General features: G+C 46.2%; 1 protein-coding gene across 13 annotated transcripts in view; it reads left to right on the top strand.

Moving 5' to 3' along the window:
• Positions 1-6697: 6697 nt before the first annotated feature.
• The window catches only part of EMSY (EMSY transcriptional repressor, BRCA2 interacting), a 40700-nt gene continuing 40489 nt past the window's right edge, over positions 6698-6908 (top strand). For 12 of the 13 annotated variants that reach the window (XM_068930733.1, XM_068930730.1, XM_068930732.1 and 9 more), the window contains exon 1: positions 6698-6860. The gene's annotated coding sequence lies outside the window, so the exon portion shown is untranslated. The remainder of the gene's footprint in view (positions 6861-6908) is intronic. The other variant, XM_068930721.1, reaches the window with a different exon arrangement.

The following is a 6908-nucleotide window of genomic DNA, read 5'->3' as shown; positions in this document are numbered from 1 at the left end:
GCGAATTCCTGCCTCTGTGCCTATTTGGAGGCATTCGTCTTTAGTTGTTTGTGCTAAACTTAATGTACCGTCCTTGTTCCCTCAAAAAATTGCCTTGCTAGTGCAATATATTGGTATAAGTGTTTAGAGACAAAGTCCTTTTAAAACATAAGTATACACTAACTAATCTCACTGTCAGACATGTATTTACTATGCACACAATAGTATATTTTTCCTATTGGGGAATGCTTTTTTCATTTGTATCTCCATGCAAGACTTAAAGTGAGAGAATAGAAGTCATCCCTTATTTCCCTGTGTGCTTGCCCCAACCCAGGAGTGACACGTAGCCTGTCTAGTCTGCAGAAGGCTTGCTAATCAACGCTGTTCAGACCATACTCTTAGAAAGTACATGCCTTTCTCAAAGTTACAGTGAAGAGTGCACAATGATAGAGATATTATTCCCTATTATTCCTGTTTCAAATTCAGCACTGACTTGGCTTTCATCTGTGCTGCGTTCGTCCTGCAACAATTCTGTATACTTAAGTAAACTTTCACCTGCAAGGTGTTAGGGGATCGTTACCGTTTCTTGAATTCAGGGCACAGCACGTGCTTGGGAACCTTCAGAAACAGCTGGGCATAGATAGTTTATTAATGATTGTATTCTTAGGATAAATAAGGGCAATGATTGTCCAGATCAGCAAACGCCTGGTTTTATTGGCCGTTAGGGATCGTGATCTTCAACTGTATTTATGCTGTTGTCTGTGGAGCTGCCCTTGTGGTCTAGTGTCTGTAGAATGATATAATATATCCAGTTGATATATGTGCCTGCTTCCCCAAGACGCACATTTCTAGCACATCTAGGCTTGTAAAAGCATTTGAGAGTTGGGAGCAAGCCATCCACTGATGAGTTGACTTGAACTTAGAAGCAATGCATAGTATGTTGATGGGTTAAAAGTGCAGCTTGAGGGAGCACATGCAAGGTCGCTAAAAATAACAGTGCAAATCAGTTCCTTGAGTTGGCTGAGCTCTGCTAAATGCTTAAATGGGGTATCTTCCCTTGAATCTAAAAGCAGACGAGAGTTACTGGTGGTCTGTAATATGTGTATGTGGACATAGACCAGGACATGAGTTGCAACAGTGTAGCTATAATTTTAATCATTTGCCTTATTCCCATACTTTCTATTTTAAAGTGCCTCTGCTTTCTTCTCAGCAAGGTTGTACATTCTCAACCAATATTATAACACTGTAAAGAGAACGGAGGTATACCGCTGTCTCCCTAAATGGCAGAGGGCATGGCTTTAATGTGTTCTGCTGGCCACAGAACCACACTGTTTTTTCATTATATGAGGTTATATAATCAAGTTTTTGCCTCAGTGTTGCAAAGGGTTTAAGTAGATGCTCGACTCAATGCATTGTGGCATTCTGATGCATGTCAGCATTGCTGAATATAGCTTCTTTCAGCACTGACGTTCTTAGACTTAGGATTTATAGAATAAATAATGTATTTTGAATGTAATGTGTATAATTTATAAAAGGAGAAAAAAGGCTTCTCTGGCGACCCAAAGCTGTGTTGGGTGAAATTAGTTGAAATATTGTTAGGGATTTAAATACAAATAGTGTGCCCACAGTGACAATCCCAGTATCTGACAAGACTGTGTATAAAAGGCTACTCTGGCAAGCTGCCAATGCCCAAATGTTGCTGAGCCTTGTGTTCTTATCTTATCTAGGAGAAAAATAGGATGGGAAAGAGCTTGAGGAGTAAGAGAGAGTTTAGGAGTGGCCTAAGAGTAATGGGATGAAATTGAAATGGAGATTCTTATGTCAGGAGAACGTATCAAGCCACTGAATAATCTCTTGAGAAGTGGAAACTCCATTGGTTAAGCCATTTAATGGAGAAACAAACAAACAAAATGACCAAGAAACAATTTAATTTGTATTAGAGTCTATGCTGACTTATATGCTGGAGTTTTCAAATGTCAAATATGACCAAGTTATAAAATGTAATGATTTACTGCTTGTAGGTGTTTGAAACGTGTGAGATCCTAGGCTTCCTCCAGCGCAAAATAAAGTGCATTATTATGGACTGCTTTCACTTTGTGGGCTTTTTCATTGGGGGAATATGCCTCCGTTCATGCACAGATTTGTTTTGGTGGATGAAATTTTGTACGAATTTGAGTCTTGCATCCCCTACTGTCATTCCACCGTCTATCAACTCTGCCCCAGGTTCTCCCACACACATCCCTAAAACACGACAGTACCAACTCCATTTTATGACCCTGTGCGCGGGTCCCTACATGTGGCTCCCTCTCTGTTCCCTGCCAGAGGAAGAGGTGGCACATGCTTGTGGCTCATCTGGGGCTATTTGTGTGATCACTGACAACCTCGCTGTTCCTTCTCATGGACACAAACCACTTGATAACTGCATCAGGGCGTCGATTTGAGTCTCTCCAACTAGAGAATCAACAAACTTGGTTGAATGGCCAATAGGTTTAGTAGTCATTGAGGGGTAAAATTGGCAGACAGCACAGCTGTGAGTCTTGCCTCCTTAGGAAACAAGACAAAAAAAGCCCCTCCTAACAAGAGCACACCTCAAAGCACTTTCTGGGATTTAGCTCCAAAATTCTGATGTTTGTATCCTTTTTGTTGACCACGGACTTCAATAGCATTGAGGCTTCCACAGATAATACGGATGGTAATTTCCATAAGAAATCTCTGCAGTTAATTCGGTGTGGTGCTGCTACTGATAAGCTTCTCCTGTTGTTTTACTTTCTTAAAAGTCAGAAAGTGCTGTATAATCTTGGTACTCCTTAACTGAAGACTGTTCAGAAACTGAGGGCTGAGGGGGTAGGTGATGAGAACTAAGAAAGCGGTTAACATCTGGAAAGCAAGAATAGAGAAAAAGAAATGTTGGCAGTTTCACGTTCTGCATTTTCTTCCTTTACGCACAATGAATCAGTTTAGTTTATTTGAATTTACCTAGAAAATTTCAGCTGCAGTAATCATTTGGCTGCGTTTCTGTATTAATGAAGCAAGTCTAAACCATATTGTATTTTCATTTTTTAGTTTATTGGCACACTCCTGATATTTTTGTTTATCAGACAGAAACAAACGCAGTCAAGTCCCATTCTTATTTTAGTGGCGTCTCTGGATTAGGGTAAAAGATCCAAGTTAGCTCTGTGCAGTCATTTTGGGTCCAGATAACCTTTTTAATGAAGGTCTAATGCAAAGATCTGTGCTGCTCCTGGGACAGGTTTGGGCCTAGAAGCAGATAAATGATTTTTGTGTGACCCAGGACTTGACTCAAGAAGACGCTGCCTTACCAGAGCCTGCTTGGCTCAGAGGCAGCTCAGGTGCGTCTGCTAGAAATCATCTCTCTTCTGTACGGAGACAACCTAGATGGCTCCATCCAAGTCCATTAGCCGCTGCAGAGCTCTGACCTCGCCGGATTTTGACTGGTTCAGATGACTACCTATGCTCATCAGGACTCATTATTTAGGTTTTTTCTTTCCTTTGTGCGCTACATCTCGGCTCCCCCATTGTTACAGATAATGGAGAATTGATTGCAGTTAGATAAATTAACCGTAAGTAAATGGCAACTGTGCTGCTGTAATTACGACCAGAATTTGGCTTACGCACTTTCTGGATCTCTCCTCCATACTTCCACATCTGGGTCTTCGTTCTTAATAAAAAGGAAGTATTCTTGGAAATCATCTTACGACATCTGCAGAAACATAGCAGTTGCAGCTTCAGACAGCTCATACATAACCAGCTCATTCTTTAAATCTCTTTTCTTCTGTGTGCCTAAGGAAATGAAGCTTATATGATTTTCTTGGGTACAGACATATGAATACATGTGAGTGTTAGTAACTGTCTGTCTGCCTTGCCCGTAATAACTTTGGATCTCATTGGCCACTTTCATCTGCATTCAGAAGAGAAATAAAAGATCTAAAAAAAAAAAAAAAGTCAAACTGATCTCATTAAATGAAGTTAATGAATATAGCTGCTGAGCAGGGCTGAGAGCACGTACTGGTGATCTCTCGGAGGACAGGTAAGAGCATGAGCTCAGCTAATACCAGATAACAGAGATTCCGCTTGAGATTGCGCGCGAGAGGAGTGTGTTGTTATAAACACCCAAACTTCAAGAAAACATTCAGCTAAAATCTACAACTCATTAGGCAAAGGTTTATTAATAAAGAGGTTTCAGTAGTTTCTTCCTCACAGAATAATTTCTTCTACAAACTTAAGGGACGGATTTGAAACATCTCAGATGCAATGGAAATGATTCTTTGCTAGAGCATCACAGTTATCCCTGATTAATGAACTTCACAAGGGTTCTATTATTCTGGTAAGTGGTGAGGCTATCTTGCCCGTTGCTATTGAACAGATTAATTGAACTAAAAGACGCCTTTCAAGATCACTTTGCATGGAGTCTTATTACCTGCAAAGCCAAGCTTCATCTCTGGCAGTAACGTTGCTGCATCTCCCTCAGTTTTGTGCACAGCTAAGGACCTTTGCTTTTGTCATGTAATATTGTGCGGACACAATGCCAGCTGCCTTCAGCTGGTTCTTGTTTAAGAAGATATTTTAAAAAGAAGTGAGAAGATGGTACTAGCTCTACTGTACTCTTCAGCATAATTGTTTTCAAGCACTTGAGATTTTATACTACTGTAGAGAACAAAAGAAAATGGCAAGTGAGAAAACGTTCATCAATGATCACATCTTCAGGGAAGAATATATACTTAGGTGGAAATAATAGCGCTTGCAGACCTGGAAATAGGTGTTACAATTCAAAGCACGCTATCCACTTTGCCTTCACCTCTGAAAACTTCCAGCTCTCTCTGGCCTTTTTAAAGCACAACATGAAATAAGATTTTCTTACTTCCTTGCCGCAAAACGCAGGCACAAGCTGGATTGCAGCTCGGCCCGTCAGCTTCCGCGCATTGACGCTTTCAAATTACACAGAAAGAAAGGTTCAGCTCTTTTTGTTGCTTTTTTTTTTTTTTTTTTGCGTGTGACTTTTTGGTAAAAGATCTGCTGCCGGTTACACGCAGCTCGACCGGCTGGCAGCTGACCTCTGCAAAGGGATCAGAGCACGGACGTGCTTCATACAGGTGCGTCCCTGGAGCCAGTGGCGTCTCTCCCGCAGCTCTCAGCATCTGCACGCCGAAAACCAAGAGCAGAGCCGGCGGGGGGGGGCCCCTTCCATCCCTTCGCGGACGGCTCGTACGGTTGACTGGTCGCTTAGCAAAATCGCAGAAAGCCTGTCGGATTAAGCACGGAAAACAAGCGCACGGGGCGAAAATGTCGCCCTGAGAGAGGGATGGCCTGGTGTCAGAAGATTATGCGGAGGGGCCTCAAGTATGATTTTAGCAGCACCTCCTTCCAGCGACCACCATGCAGAAAGTTATACATATGTATGATATATATATATATATATTTATGTATATATATATCTTTTTGCTGCAAACTGTGTCAGCAAACGTGCTTTTTTTTTTTTTAGGCTACAGCTTCATCCTAGAGACTTATTTTTTTTCTTTCCTATTTCCTAATCAGCTATAAAGACATTTCAAAAGATGTAATTCACTGCCTTTCACTGAGGACGACACAAACAAAGGTACAATCGCTGTGATACAGAGAATGACTGCCGGGCTCGGGACTCCGCAGGCGGCGTTGGCGGCTTTCGGGATTACGCGGTTGCGCTCCGTACCGACAAATGACCACAGGGAGCAAAAAACGAAGTAGTCCTTGAGCGTGGTTTTAGGGCGTGGATTTCATTACGGGAGTGCCGGCGTCCTCCTGAGCGTTAACACCTAACCGGCGGCGATTTTTACGTTAGAAAGCCAGCAACGGCCAAATAAGGTCAGACCACATGTCGAGTCTCGCCAGGTTTCCTCTGGCAAAACAGCGGTCGGCAGCCAACGCCGGAAGCGTTAGAAAAGGCGGCAAGCGCGAAAACCGCAGGACGCTTCGGCAGCGGTTTTGGGCAGCGGCTGTGCCGAAGCGACGGGCGAGGCCTCGCTCCCTCCCGAAATCCCGGCGCTGACGGCAAAGCGGCTCCAGCCCTGCACGCTCACGGTTTTTAAGGCAAAAAGGAAAGCGATGCGGCCGAAGCGGCCCAGCCCGACCGTAAACCCGGCCTGCAAAACCTCAGCAGGCCGACTCTGCCCCCGCTTTTTATGTGGAGTTTTCCTTTGCAACGGCGAGCGCCTATAAATAGAGGAAGAGGAAGGAAGCGAAGCGTTTCCGTGGAAAACGCGCCATCTGAGAAGGCTACGCCACCACCCCGGGGTTGCGAACGCCCCTTTCCTGTCCGGGGGCCGCTGCTCTCCCAGCAGGTCCCTGCTGCACCCGGCGGGCCGCGTTGTGCCCGAGTGTGCACGGCGCTGTACCCCGCACGGCACGGCCCAGGAGGAGAACGCTCGCACGCTTTCTGTCCCTTCTCGCTGCCCGTACCGGCCGCCGGGCCATGGCGGGACGGCCGGCCCCGCTTCCCACCGCGTCGACAAACGCCAAGTGGACTACAGCTCCCAGGAGCGCCGCGCGTCGGCGCGCATGCGCAGCCCGCCCCCCCTTCGCCATCTTGGCACCCGTTTCGTCCATCTCCTCACTGGCCTCCGCCGCGGAGGGTGGCGGGTCCGCGTGTCGCGCTGCTTGAACGCGCAGGAGGAGGAGGAGGGGGAGGACTACAACTCCCGGCGTGCGCCGCGGCGGCCGCGCATGCGCAGAGCTGCCCGCCGCCATCTTGGCCCGGGGAAGCAGCAGCGCCGCCGCCGCCGCCACCACCACCGCCACCAAACAAACCCGAGAGCGGCACCGGGGGAGGGGGGAGGGGCCTCGCCGCCGCCGCGGAGCCTTTCGATGTACCGGGCACGGCCGGGCAGGTGGGTCCCGCTCGCCGGCACAGCACCGTCCGGCCTCCCCCACCCCGC

This window comes from Struthio camelus, chromosome 1, assembly GCF_040807025.1.
Source record: "Struthio camelus isolate bStrCam1 chromosome 1, bStrCam1.hap1, whole genome shotgun sequence".
NCBI lineage: Eukaryota > Metazoa > Chordata > Aves > Struthioniformes > Struthionidae > Struthio > Struthio camelus.
The sequence above is the reverse complement of the archived record's forward strand: the minus strand, read 5'-3'. Positions and strand labels throughout refer to the sequence as shown.